At 35.8% G+C, this 15,981-nt stretch overlaps 1 pseudogene; it reads left to right on the top strand.

Moving 5' to 3' along the window:
• The window catches only part of LOC102990490 (40S ribosomal protein S3a-like), a 24,270-nt pseudogene extending 9,813 nt beyond the window's left edge, over nt 1-14,457 (top strand).
• Nucleotides 14,458-15,981: the final 1,524 nt, after the last annotated feature.

The raw sequence follows: 15,981 nt of genomic DNA, 5'->3' as shown, positions 1-15,981 counted from the left end.
GAACACTCTTGCACTGTTGGTGGGAATGTAAATTGATACAGCCACTATGGAGAACAGTATGGAGGTTCCTTAAAAAACTACAATAGAACTACCATACGACCCAGCAATCCCACTATTGGGCATATACCCTGAGAAAACCATAATTCAAAAAGAGTCACATACCAAAATGTTCATTGCAGCTCTATTTACAATAGCCAGGACACGGAAGCAATCTAAGTGTCCATCAACAGATGAATGGATAAAGAAGATGTGGCACATATATACAATGGAATATTACTCTGCCATAGAAAGAAACAAAATTGAGTTACTTGTGGTGAGGTTGATGGACCTAGAGTCTGTCATACAGAGTGAAGTAAGTCAGAAAGAGAAAAACAAATACTGTATGCTAACACATATATATGGAATCTAAGAAAAAAAAAAAGGTCATGAAGAACCTAGGGGTAAGACGGGAATAAAGACACAGACCTACTAGAGCATGGACTTGAGGATATGGCGAGGGGGAGGGGGAGGCTGTGATGAGGTGAGAGAGTGGCATGGACATATATACACTACCAAGCCTAAACTGAATAGCTATTGGGAAGCAGCCGCGTAGCACAGGGAGATCAGCCTGGTCGTTTGTGACCGCCTAGAGGGGTGGGATAGGCAGGGTGAGAGGGAGGGAGACACAGGAGGGAAGAGATATGGGAACATGTGTATATGTATAACTGATTCACTTTGTTATAAAGCAGAAACTAACAGACCATTGTAAAGCAATTATACTCTAATAAAGATGTTAAAATAATAATAATAATAAGATGGGAATCTTAAGACCAGTAAGCTGAGAATGAAATCAGTGGTTCATTTCTATTGCTGGAAACCAAAATCGATCTTTGAGCATACAAGGTCACTAAAGTACACACATTATCTTTTAGTAGGAGTCTTTATGTGTTATTGCTTAGGTAGAACCTGTGCAGCCAATGTAAGCTTTGCATTTAACTCTATAGTTAAGATTTGATTGCTATGTTAAAAAAATGCTTTAAAAATAAAAAATAAAAAAATAAAAAGAACTCTCAGTATACCAGGAATAGAGGGGAACTTTCTCAACTTAAAAAAGACTATCGGGCTTCCCTGGTGGCACAGTGGTTGAGAGTCCGCCTGCCGAGGCAGGGGACGTGGGTTCGTGCCCTGGTCCGGGAAGATCCCACATGCCGCGGAGCGGCTGGGCCCGTGAGCCATGGCCGCTGAGCCTGTGCGGCCGGAGCCTGTGCTCCTCAACGGGAGAGGCCGCAAGAGTGAGAGGCCCGTGTACCACAAAAAAAAAAAAAAAAAAAAAAAAAAAAAAGACTACCTACAAAAAACCTACAGCTAACATCATACTTAATGGTGAGAAACTCAAAGCTTTCCCAGTAAGATTAGGTATAAAGAAAGGATGTCCCCTCCTACCACTCCTTTTCAACATTTTACTGGAAGACCTTGCTAATGAAATAAGGGAAGAAAAGAAAAGCTGTATAGATTAGGAAGAAGACATAACATTGTCATTGTTCACAAATGATATGACTGTCTATGTAGAAAATTTGAAAGAACAACAACAAAAAAAACTCCTGGAACTAACAAGTGATTATAGCAAGCTTGTAGGATACAAGGTTAATATACAGAAGTCAATTGTTTTCCTATATACCATAAACTAACCAGTGGAATTTGAAATTAAAAACACAACACTATTTACATTAGGACCCACAAAAACTGAACACTAAGGTATAAATCTAACTAAATATGTGTAAGATCTATATGAGGAAAACTATAAAACTGATAAATGAAATCAAAGAACTAAACAGAGAGATAGTCCATGTTCATGAATAGGAAGAATCAATACTGTCAAGATGTCAGTTCTTCCTAATTTGATTAATAGATTCAATGCAATGCCAATCAAAATCCAAGCAAGTGATTTTATGGATATTGAAAAACAGATTATAAAGTTTACATGAAGAGGCAAAAGACTCAGAATAGCCAACACAATACTGAAGAAGAAGAACAAACATGGAGGACAAACATTACCCAACTTCAAGACTTAAAATAAAGCTGCAGTAATCATGACAGTGTGGTACTGGCAACAGAACAGACAAACAGATCAATGGAACAGAATAGAGAGCACAGAAAAAGATCCCATAAATATAGACAGCTGATCTCTGACAAAAGAGCCAAGGCAATACAATAGAGCAAAGATAGTTTCTTTAGCAAATGGTGCTGGAACAACTGGACATCCAGTTGTAAAAAAAAAAAAATGAAGTTAAAAACAGCCTATAGACCCTTCACAAAAATTAACTCAAAATGGATCACAGACCTAAATGTCAAATCCAAAACTACAAACCCCTAGAAGATAACATAGGAGAAAATCTAGATGACCTTGGGTTTCGTGACGCCTTTTAAATACAGCACCAAAGACAGTCCATGAAAGAAATCATTGATAGGGAAGACTTCATTAAAATTTAAACCTTCTGCTCTGCAAAAGATAATGTCAAAAGACTGAGAGGCCAAACCATGCAACGGGAGAAAATATTTGTAAAAGACACATCTGATAATGGAGTGTTATCTAAAATATACAAAGAACTCTTAATATTCAACAATAAAAAAATAAACAGCCTAATTAAAATATGGGCCAAAGACCTTAACAGATACCTCACCAAAGAAGCTATAGAGATGGCAAGGAAGCATATGGAAAGCAGGTCCACATCATAGGTCATCAGGGAAATGCAAATTAAAACAACAATGAGATACCACTGCACACCTATTAAAACGGCCAAAATCCAGAACACTGACAACAGCAAATGCTGATGAGGATATGGAGCAATAGGAACTCTCATTCACCGTTGGTGGGAATGCAAAATGGTACGGCCACTTTGGAAAAGTTTGGCCATTTCTTATAAAACTAAAAAAGGCTTATCATATAATCCAGCAATTGCACTTCTTAGCACTCACCCAAAGGAGCTGAAAACTTATGCCTACACGAAAACCTGTGTATGAACGTTTAGAGCAGCTTTATTCATAATTACCGAAACTCGGAAGCAGCCAAGATGTCCTTCAGTAGGTAAATGGATAAATAAACCATAGTACACCCAGACAATGGAATATTACTCAGTGTTAAATAGATATGAGCTATCAAGCCATGAAAAGACATGGAGGAAGCTTAAATGCATATTACTATGTGAAAGAAGCCAATCTGAAAAGGCTACATGTTTTATGATTCCAACTACATGACATTCTCAAAAAGATAAAACTATGGAGACAGTAGAAAGATCAGTGGTTGTCAGGGGTTGGCAGTGGGGGAATAAATAGGCAGAGCACAGATGATTTTTACGGCAATGAAAACACTCTATAAGATACCATAATGATGGTACATGTCATTATACATTTTTTCCAAACCCATGGAATGTACAACACCAAGAATGAACAGTAGTGTAAACTATGGACTTTGGGTGATTATGATGTGTCAATGTAAGTTCATCAATTGTAACAAATACATCATTCTGATGGAGGATGTTGTTGAAGGATGTAATCAAGAAGACATGACCACCAGTTGACCCAAGAGCTAGACCCCAGCAACTGGAAGCTCCACATCCTCTCCCCTGTCCTTGGAATGTGCATTCTGCTTGCCTTCCCCACTCTCAGAAGCTGCTCCAATTTATACAACCTTAAAATAGAAATATGGTGTTGAGGCTATCTGGACTGGGTACATAACTGAACCCAGTTAAGGCCTCTACATAAACTTTTAAGACTCTGGCAGGTGGGTGCAGAAATCTACTTATCTTGTGGTTGCCCAAGACAAGCCTTGTAAGTTCCCTTGTTTATTAAACGTGTCACCTACCAATATGCATTGGCCTGCCTCTTTCTTTAGTCTCTCCTTGCCCTCCATGTAAGGGGCCTGGTTTCAGATTACACCTGGGAAGCTCCTGAGGCAGTTGTGAAACAACAGATGTTGATAATGGGGGAGATTATACATGTGTGGGGGCACAGAGTATAAGGGAAATCTCTGTACCTTCCCCTCAATTTTGCTATGAATCTAAAACTGCTCTAAAAAAGTAAAGTCTTCATTAAAATTTTTTTTTTAATCTCCCATTGTTATTGTGGATTTATCTAGTTCTCCTTATTCTATCAATTTTTGCTTTATGTATTTTGAATACATGTTATTAGGTCAATACAGATTTAGGTGTTTTTTTTTCTCTTCCTTGTTAACTGGACCTTTTATCATTATGCAATATCCCTCTATATCTCCAGGTAACACTCTTTCCCCTTAAAGTCTACTTTGTCTGACATTATTATAGTTATACCAGTTTTTGTGATGTGCATGTGCAGAAAGGGCCATTAGTGTTTTCACAGTGTATTTTTTTCATCCTTTCACTTTCATCCTTTCTATACCTTTGTATTCAGGGTGTATCTCTTGTAAGAAATGGATAGTTGGGTTCTGTTCTTTTTTTCAGTCTGAGAATGTTTTACTTTAATTGGAGAGTTTAGGCCTTTACATTTAAAGTAGCTGCTGATGTATTTGGGTGTAAATATACCATTACACTATTTGATCTCTATTTGTCTCACCATGTCTGAATTCCTCTATTTTTTCCTTTTTTCTTGCTTTCATTCAAATAGAATTAGGGTTTTTTTTTCTGTTACTTTTCTCCTCTGTTAGTTTGGTAGTTGTACATTCTTTCATGTTGCTTTACTGGTTAGCCTATAGATTATAACATAATCTATATTATATAATGCCACATATATTTTAAACCTCATGATACATTAATTATGCTTTTATACATATATTCATTTAGATTTTTCCACACACATCTTTACCTTTTCCATCACTCTTAATTCCTCGCTGCATTTGGAACCTTCTTTCTGGGATTATTTCCCTTTCACTCAAAGAATACCATTCAGTATTTCCTTTTGTGTGGGTCTGCTGGTATCAAACATCTTTGGTATTTGTTTTTCTGAAAATGTCCTTATTTTACCTACATTTTTGAAGGATATTCTAACTTGATATAGGGATCCTGGATTGTAAGAAATTTTCACTGAATCTGTATCTCTTATGCTCTTTATGCATTTTCTATTCCTTTATCTCTTCATGTTTCAATTTGGATATTTTCCTCTGACTTATGTTCCTGTTAACTAATTCTCTATTTCATAGCATCTAATCTGCTAGAAAATTCATCTACTGAATTATCAATATCAGTTATTGTATTTCTCATTTTTAGTATTTCCATTTGGTTCTTTTCTAAAGATTCTAGTTTGCTACTGAAATTATCAATCTTGCCTTTTATTTCCTTGTACACATTAAGCTATTATTTTAATGCTTTTAAAGTGGTCCCCACTTATTTCTCTTTAATATTATTCCCAAATTTAATTTCATCTTAAAATTCTTAAATTATCTATTATGAAGCACTAACCGATTGCATGCTCAATATTCATAAAATTGGTTACTTAAAACCATTCATTGGGAATATTGACTCACATGTAAATAATAGTAGTGCCTAATAATTACATAGGAAAAGAGAAACCTTTTGTGCAATCGTGCTACTGTGTGTATGTATACACACACATACATATATACATATATATATATATATATAATCATATGTAATCATTGAGAGTTTTTACTTAGCTTACAAGTGACTGATATACCTAGATATCTGAAAAAAAATAACATATTCTTTGCCTGAGAAATCATGTATTTCCCTAATAGGCCAAGGAAAAAAATCATTCTCCAACTTGTTATTCCCCTCCTCCTCCACACCCTTCTTTTTCTTTTTGGCTGCACTGGGTCTTTGTTGCTGTGCGTGGGCCTTCTCTAGTTGCGGCGAGTGGGGGCGGGTGCTTCTCATTGCGGTGGCTTCTCTTGTTGTGGAGCACAGGCTCTAGGCACGTGGGCTTCAGTACTTGTCACACACGGGCTCAGCTGCTCCACGGCATGTGGGTTCTTCCCGGACCAGGGATTGAACCCGTGTCCACTGCATTGGCAGGCGTATTCTTAACCACTGTGACACCAGGGAAGTTCCTACACCCTTCCTTTTAAATGTAAAAAGAGAGAGGAGCTTTTGAAGAGGAAGATACTAAGCAGATATTTTAAAGAGATTTCAGGTATTGAATTTCCTCATGACAGAGTTTGTTAAACCAGAAAATCCATTTATCTTAGATATATATATTTCACATTTCTATTTCTCCAAGTTATGTAACTATTTCAAAGTTTATATCTGGCTTCTAGAACAAGCATATATATTACATGTAAATCTCTCAACACTAAACTGACCTCACTGACTTAAACATATCTGGGAATGGGATTAATGAATTCAAATTAATTTCATATGGCTCTGTACAGAAGTAACTTTTCTATAACCTTAGTGGGCCCATAAAATCCAAGATTAATGCATAAATAAAAAAATCAGAAGAATCTGAGTCAAGAATATCTGCAAACTGTCAGAATTCCTAGAAGCAAATAATCTCTCATCCTATAGTTGTATATATACAATACTATTTTAACATATTTTGATTAAAACATGATTCATATCCTTTTATAACTCTCCATTACTTCTCCTCCCAAATAATTTTAGAATGTACCTCTTCCATTTATTCATTAGCTTTTAATATTAATTATGATGGGGTATCTCTGTTTTGTGAAATAGATACAAAAGTTGGTAAATTGGAAATAACTTTTGGTCATTCCAATCTTAACCAGAATTAGACTGTTAGCACACAATTTATGGGCTTACCCTCACATTATTAATCAATGTAGCATAGCCGTCTACTCTGCCCTATAGTTTATAAGATTAGACAACATAAACTTTTCTTAAAGTTATAACTTCTTAGATCATTCTTTAACACCATATACAAAAATAAGCTCAAAATGGATTAAAGACCTAAATGTGAGACCAGAAACTATAGAACTCCTAGAGGAAAACACAGGCAGAACACCCTCTGACATAAATTGCAGCAATATCTTTTTCAATCCATCTCCCAGAATAATGGAAATTAAAAAGTTAGAAGTTTTTACAATATGCTAAATGAAATAAACCAGTCACAGAAAGATAAATACTGTATAATTCTACTTATGTGAGGTATCTAAAGTAGTGAAATTCATAAAAATATAAAGTAGGGTGGTGGTTACCAGGGGCTGGGAAAAGGGGGAAAAAAGGAGTTGTCCTTTAATGGGTAAACAATTTCAGATTTGAAAGCTGAAAAAGTTCTTGAGATCTCTTTTACAACAATGTGAATATACTTAACACTACTGAACTATTAACTTAAAAATAGTTAAGATGATACTCTGGTTTCTCTCTTGACTGAATAAATATTTCATCTTTTACTGAAAAAAATGGTTAATAAGGTTTTTTAAAAAGTTGCAAGTTTATCACATCAAGGATATAGTCTTATCACACTAATCCTTTAGGAAGGCAATTAGCCTTTCAAATGATATTCCAGTAAGTAAAATTATCAGAGTAATGTCCCCCCAAAATACTGTTTTCAATGACAGTGAAGTACAACTTTAACAGACTAGGATGCCAATATCTTCTATTATTTTCAAACTCCCAACAACTGGTAATATTAAGTCACTTTCCCCCAGACATTATATAGTTCAAGCAACTACTTTTGTCATTAAAAAATACATGTGAAAGGCACAGTGGTAATAAGGTGGGGTAAATCACTTCTAGCCAATGTTTACAGGGGCTGCAAACAACCCTCTAAGAATAGATTAATATTGCCTGAATTACACACTTTGTCTTCAAACTGAGTGATAGCCAGAAAGCCTATAAGAACTAATACCTAAATCATAAGTAAATAATTCAACTGACATCAAAGCTCTTTGAAAGTATATAAAAAATTGGTATTATTAAAAGGCCTGCTAGAAAATGCTAATACTATTATAGGAAAAACTTACTACTATTACTCAATTTTGACAAATTAATGCATTTCTGGGAAACTGTAATAGCTTTTGTATTGGTCTTAGATTCTTATTTTCTACTCCTCTGTCTTCCTAACAGGTATTGCTCTGACCAGGGTAGAAAAAAGTTAAAGCACTTTAGAATATTGGAAGGAGCTTTTCTATGAGAACAATAGTATTTCTGGTGTAAGCTGAAGTTTCTGTTTTAAAAAAATAGCAATACAGTGAGGGAATGGTAACTACCTAAACAAGATTTTTTTTGGCATATTCTCCAAAAAACTATATAGATCAACAAGAAGAAAATAAAAAACCACAAAAGTTCCACACTCTCATCATAACTGGAAGATAAAAAATACCAAAAAAAAAAAATCAAATTGTCTGCAAGCAGAAAAATAAACACCAATTTCTTGTAGAGCTATCTTCCAAGCTCCCTCCTCCAGCATTAGCAAAAGTTAGGATGACCCAGAAAAACTGTGCAGGAGAAGAGGACAACAAAGGACCTAAGACTGAACTAAAATCATTCTCAGAACGACAAACTGTACACTAGTTGCAAAAAAATGAAAGAGGATCCATGTGGATTAGTGTAGTGTTTACTCTGAAATGGAAAAGCTGTAAGGGAGGACTAGGCTTACCAGATATTAAAACAGACTATAAAGGCTCTGTAATTGTAATACTAGTGCTTGAATAGACTGACCAGTTTATAGGACAGAAAGTGCAGAAATAGGCCTGAGTATATATGGAAATATAGTACATGATGAAGATGGTACCTCATTTAACTAGGTCAAACACAAACTTTTTATTAAATGGTGCTGGAACAACTGGGCAGCCATTTGGAAAAAGATAAAAATTAGATCTATACCTCATACCTTACACAAAAATAAACTCCAGATGAATCAGATAACTGAAAGTTAAAAATGAAATACTAGGTAAAATATTAGACAAAAAAGAAACAAATATTAGAGAAAAATATGCACGAATCCCTCTATAATCTGAGGGTTCGGAAAGACTTTCAAACTATTACTCAAAAATCTAGGTGCAATGAAAGAAAAAAAGTTGCTAAATTTTATTTAAAATTTTCATGGCAAAAAAACATAAAGCAAAGTAAAACAAATGATACACCAAGAGAACAGATTTGTAATGCAAATCATAGACAGGAACTGGTATCGCTAATATATAAAGAACTCCTAAAATTGGAGGGAGAATGTTCAGGGGAAACATCAGCAATATGGTGGAATAGGAAGCCCTGGACTTTCCCTCTACCAACAGACATACTGATTCAACAACAGTACATGAACAAACACCCTTTGTGAGAAATCCAGAAACTGGCTGAGAGGCTCCTGCATTCCAGTCAAGTGCAAAACCAGCAACAATGAACCAGAAGGAAAACATGAGAGACCATTTAACTATGACCCCTACCCTTGGCCAGGGTAATATGATCAAAGGAAACTCCCAGCTCCTACTTTCTCTCTGTAGAGGGAAAGAATCAGACCACACCTCCAATAATCCAACTTTTTCAGGGGCTCCCTAAGGGGCTGGTTTCTGTCTATGTGTTGCAGAGTACTGAGAGGACCTGGCATACACTAGATGCCTGGGGTGCAGTGAGACCAAACACTGTAGTTTGATCTAGTATACCACCAGTCGTCATAGGCCCTCTGCCCATCTCAGTACAGAGGAAGCAGAAAAAAAAAAGATTTCAGCTTCTCTCTGGAAAGGGAAAAAGCTGGACAGTACATCCAAAGGTCTAATTTTCCAGGGGCTGCCCAACAGACTGCCTTCTGCCTCACCTGTCTTGGAACACTGATGGGACCCAACATATTCTAAACACATGGGGATCACTAAGATCGAAGATGGTGGTTTGGACTAGCATAAAGATTTGACAGGCCACCAGAATCTCTAGCTGGGATGATTGGTGAGGGTCTCCTCCCATAAAGGCAAGTCCATGAAGACTGGGAGAGGTGGCTGTTTTCTCTAATGCACAAATACCAACACAAAGAGTCAAAGAAAATGAAGGAAGAGGAAATGATTTCCCTAACAAAGGAACAAGATAAATTTCTAGAAACTAACACTAATGAAACAGAGATATATGATTTATCGGACAGAATTCAAAACAACCATCGTAAAGATGCTCTAAGAAGTCAGGAAAATAAGGCAAGAACAAACTGAGAATCAAAGAAATAGAAAACACTGAAAAGTACCAAACAGAAATTTTCAAGCTAAAGAATACAATAACTGAACTGAAAAGTTCAGCAGAGGGGTTCAAAAGCAGACTAGATCAAGCAGAAATAAAGGATCAGCAATCTCAAAGATAGGCCAGTAGAAATTATCCAGTGAAAGAAGTAAAAAGAAAAAAGAATGAAAAAGAGTGAAGAAAGCTTAAGGGACTTATGAGACACCATCAAAGAAACCAATATATACATTATGAGAGTCCCAGAGGGAGAAGAGAGAGAGGACCAGAAAGCTGATTCAAAAAAATAATGGCTGAACACTTTCCAAAGCAGGGGAAGGAAATAGATAGCCAAATCCAAGAAGCCCAATGACCACAACTAAGAGGAACTCAGATAATCCACAATGAGACAAATTACGATCAAACTGTCAAAACTCAAAGAGAGAATTTCAAAAGTAGCAAGACAAAAGTGACTTGTCACATACATGTAACTCCCATAAGACTATGAGAAAACTTCTCAACAGAAGCCCTGCAGGCCAGAAGAGAATCAAATGATATATACAAACTGCTGAAAGGAAAAAAAAAAAAAACAACTGTCAGCCAAGAATACTATATCCAGCAGAACTATCCTTCAGAAATGAAGGAGAGATAAAAAGACATTCCCAGGGCTTCCCTGGTGGCGCAGTGGTTGGGGGTCCGCCTGCCGATGCAGGGGACACGGGTTCGTGCCCCGGTCCGGGAAGATCCCACATGCCGCAGAGCGGCTGGGCCCGTGAGCCGTGGCCGCTGAGCCTGCACGTCCGGAGCCTGTGCTCCGCAACGGGAGAGGCCACAGCGGTGAGAGGCCCGTGTACCGCAAAAAAAAAAAAAAAAAAAAAAAAAAAAAGACATTCCCAGACAGATAAAAGCTGAGAGAGTTCATTACCACTAGACTCGCCTTACAAGAAATGCTAAAGGGAGTTCTTCCAAGTTGAAATGAAAAGATGTTAAACAGAAATATGAAAGCTCAAGACCCCACTTTCAATAAAAAATAGAACATCCAGACAGAAGATCAATTAAGAAATAGAGAAATACAGCAACATTAAATTTGAAATGAACCTAACAGACATATATATAAGATTCATTCCAACAGCAGCAGAATATATACTCTTCACAAGTGCACATGGAACATTCTCCAGGATACAAAGCATGTTAGGTCAAAAACCAAGTTTTAACAAATTCAAGAATACTGAAATCATACCAAGTTCTTTTCTGACCACAATGGAATGAAACTGGCCATCAACAGTAGAAGGAAAATATAAAAATTCACAAACAAGTGGGAATTAAACAGCACAATCTTGAACAACCAATGAGTCAAAGGAGAAATCAAAAGGGAAATTAGAAAAGACCTTGAGGCAAACAAAAACAAAAATACAACACACCAAAACCTATAGGATGTAGCAAAAACAGTACTAAGAGGGACATTTAGAGTGAAAAATGCTTACATTATAAAAGAAAGATCTCAAACAATCTAACTTTACACCTCAAAGAACCAGAAAAATAAAAACAAATTAAACCCAATGTTATCAGAAGGAAAGAAATGATAAAGAGTACAAATAAACAAAATAGAGAACAGAAAAAAAATCAACAAAACTAAGAGTTGGTTTTCGAAAAGATCCCCCAAATTGACAAAACTATAGCTAAATTAACTATGGAAAAAAAGAAGACTCAAATAAATAAAATCATAAACAAAGGAGAAGACATTACAACTAATGCCACAGAAATTAAAAGATCATAAGTGACTACTAGGAAAAATTATACACTAGCAAATTGGATAACTTAGAAAAAATGGATAAATTCATAGAAAAATACAACCTCTTTCATTACTGAATTATGAAGAAACAGAAAATCTGAACAGACCTACACCACATTAATAGAATGAAGGATAAAAATCACATGATCATATCAATAGATGCAAAGAAAGCATTTGACAAAATTCAATACTCTTTCATGATATAAACTCTCAACTAGAAATAGAAGGAAATTACCTCAACATAATAAATGCCATATATGAAAAGCCCACAGCTATAACATCATACTTAATGGTGAAAAACTGAAAGTTTTTCCTCTAAGATCTGGAACAAGGCAAGGATGCTCACTCTTTCTACTTCTATTCCAAATAGTACTAGAAGTACTATAATCATAAAGGAAGAAGTAAAATTACATGTGTTTGCAGATGACAAGATTTTATATGTAGAAAACCCTAAACATTACACACACACACACACACACACACACACACACACACACACAAACTGAATAAATGAATTCAGTCAAGTTGCAAGATACAAAAATCAGTTGCATTTCTATACACTAACAATGAACTATCTAAAAAGAAAATTAAGAAAACAATCCCATTTAAAATAGCATCAAAATTATAAAATACTTAGGAATTAAATAAAAGACTTGTGCACTGAAAACTACAAAACATTGATGAAATAAATTAAAGAAGACACAAGTAAATGGAAAGACATCCCATGTTCATGGATGAGGAGACTTAATATTGTTAAAATGCCTATATGACCCAAAGCAATCTAGAGATTCAATAAAATCTCTATCAAAATCCCAATGACAGAAAAAACAATCCTAAAATTCAGATGAAACCACAAAGGACTCCAAATAGCCAAAACAATATTGAGATAGAGGAACAAAGCTGGAAACTTCACACTTCCTGATTTCAAAACATATAAAATTATAGTAATTAAAACAGTATGGCACTGCCATAAAGACAGACATATAGTCCAATGAAACCAGAGTCCAAAAATAAATCCACATATATGCAGTCAAGTGATCTTTAACAAAGGTGCCAGGACTACACAATGGGGAAAAGACAATCCCTTCCAAAAAAATAAAAAATAAATAAAAGGCATGGGGGAAACTGGACATTCACATGTAAAAGAATGAGATTCAACCCTATCTTACAACATATATAAAAATCGACTCAAAATGGATTAAAGACAAACATAAGACCTGAAACTTAAATTCCTAGAAGAAAACGCAGGGGGAAAGCTTCATGACGTTGGCCTTGGCAATGACTTCTTGGCTATAACACCAAAAGCACAGACAAGAAAAGCAAAAAAAGACAAGTGAGACTACATCAAACTAAAAAAGCTTCTGCACAGAAAAGGAAATAATCAACTGAGTGAAAAAGAAACCTACAGAATTGCAGAAAATATTTACAAACCATGTATCTGATAAGAGATGAGTATCCAAAATATATAAGGAGCTCCTACAACTCAACAGCAAAAAAATCAAATAATCCAATTTTTTAAATGGGTAAAATACTTGAATAGATATTTCTCCAAAGAAGACATAAAAAAATCCAAGAGGTTTGTGAAAAGATGCTTACCATCACTAATCATCAGGGAAATTCAAATCAAAACCACAATGGTATGCCACTTCACACCTGTTAAAATAGCTATTATCAAAAAAGACAAACGATAACAAGTGTTGGCAAGGATTTGGAGAAAAAAAGAACCCTTGTACACTGTTGGTCAGGATGTAAATTGATACAGCCACTATTGAAAACAGTATGGAGGTTCCTCAAAAACTTAAAATTGTTAACTACAGGGTCAGTAAGAACAAGTGCCTTACAAAAGGCGGTAAAACGGGAGCCAAGAAGAAAGTAGTTGACCCATTATCTAAGAAAGATTGGTATGATGTGAAAGCACCAGCTATGTTCAATAGAAGAAATATTGGGAAAACACTAGTCACGAGAACTCAAGGAACCAAAATCGCATCTGATGGCCTCAAGGGTCGTGTGTTTGAAGTGAGCCCTGCTGATCTGCAGAATGATGAAGCTGGATTTAGAAAATTCAAGCTTATTACTGAGGATGTTCAGGGTAAAAACTGCCTGACTAATTTCCATGACCTGGATCCTACCCGTGACAAAATGTGCTCCGTGGTCAAAAAATGGCAGACCATGCCTGAAGCTCACGTTGATGTCAAGACTGCCGATGGGTATTTGCTTCGTCTATTCTGTGTGGGTTTTACTAAAAAGCACAACAATCAGATTCAGAAGACCTCTTATGCCCAGCACCAGCAAGTCCGCCAGATGTGCAAGAAGATGATGGAAATCATGACCCGAGAGGTGCAGACAGATGACTTGAAAGAGGTGGTCAATAAACTGATTCCAGACAGCATTGGAAAAGACATAGAAAAGGCCTGAGAATCTATTTATCCACTCCATGATGTCTTTGTTAGAGAAGTAAAAATGCTGAAGAAGCCCAAGTTTGAACTGGGAAAACTCATGGAGCTACATGGTGAAGGTCGTAGTTCTGGAAAAGCTACTGGGGATGAGACAGGTCCTAAAGTTGAATGAGCTGATGGATATGAGCCACCAGTCCAAGAATCTGTTTAAAAATCAGACTTTTAATGGTGACAAGTAAAAGACCTTATTTGTGATTAAAAAAAATTGTAACTACCATATGATCCAGCAATCCCACTTTTTTAAAAAATTCGCGCCACGTGACATGTGGGATCTCAGTTCCCTGCAGTGGAAGCGCAGAGTCTTAACCACTGGACCACCAGGGAAGTCCCCACTTCTGAGTATATATCCAAAGGAAATTAAATCAGTATCTTGGAGAGATATCCACACTCTTATATTCATTGCAGCATTATTCACAGTAGCCAAGACATGGAAACAACTTAAGTGTCTGTCGACAGATGAATGGCTAAAGCAAACGTGATATATATATGAATACTACAATGGAATACTGCTCAGCCTTTAAAAAGAAAGAAATCTTACCATTTGTAGCAACATGGCTGATCCTGGAAGACATTATGACAAGTGACATAAACCAGACAGAGAAAGACACATACTATATGATCCCACTTATATGTGAAAGCTTAAAAAGTCAAACTCATAAAAACAGAGAGTAGAATGGTGGTTGCCAGGGGCTGTGGAGAGGGGGAAATGGAGAGTTTCTATTCAAAGGGTATTAAGTTTCAGCTATATAAAATGAATAAGTTCTAGAGATCTGCTGTATAACACCATGCCCAGAGTCAACAATATCATATTGTACACTTTGAAATTAAGGACAATGTGGAGTTGGATTCCAACCCTTGATAGAAAAGTAGTATGAATGAGAAATAAGCCCTTGTTATATAAAGTTTTTTGAAAATCGAGGGAAAAAGAGACCAAAAACTCGATGTGAAAAAAATGAGCAAAATATTATATTAAAATGGCCCTAAAATTTATGACAAGATGTTTAACTCCACTCAAACTGAAAGAAAAGTAAATTAAATCTACACTATCTCTCACCTAGCAAATCAACCAAACCAAATTAAACCAAAACCATTCTGTGACACATTCTGTAGAGGTTGTAGGGAAACACACCCTCTCATTTTCCCAAGGCTGGGATACTTTTAATCTCTTGGGTATCAACTCAGATGTCACCTTTTCACAGTAACTTTCCTTGATCACCCAATCCAAAGAATCTGAAAATGTCTTAGTTTGTTTATTTATTATTTCTTTCCCCTAACCCAGAAAATAAGCTCACTGGAGGAATGTACCTTAACAGTCTTTAAATGCGGCATCTCCATAATAAATATTCAACAATTATACAATGCATGAATGAATGAATGATAGATATGAAAAGGTTAAGAAAAAACTCTTTAGAGAATAAAAAAAACATATCTAAGGTATGACAACTTTAGAATAGAAGACAGGATTTATAAATTCTAAAAATACGGATTCTCTTAGAATTCTAAGGGCAGTTTGATTTATCAGCATTCCTTAAAATATGAAAATGTAGCAGGAGTGAAATTCTACTCTCTATAGGTTACCTTTAACATTCCTGTTTTAACTTACAATTACTTTTTCTCACAAAGTGGTCATGATGTAATTATAAGCCTCAATAAACACGTATCATTGCATCTTTAG

Source organism: Physeter macrocephalus, chromosome 21 (assembly GCF_002837175.3).
Source record: "Physeter macrocephalus isolate SW-GA chromosome 21, ASM283717v5, whole genome shotgun sequence".
Taxonomy (NCBI): domain Eukaryota; kingdom Metazoa; phylum Chordata; class Mammalia; order Artiodactyla; family Physeteridae; genus Physeter; species Physeter macrocephalus.
Note: the sequence above shows the minus strand (reverse complement) of the source record. Positions and strands in the feature narration are given on the sequence as shown.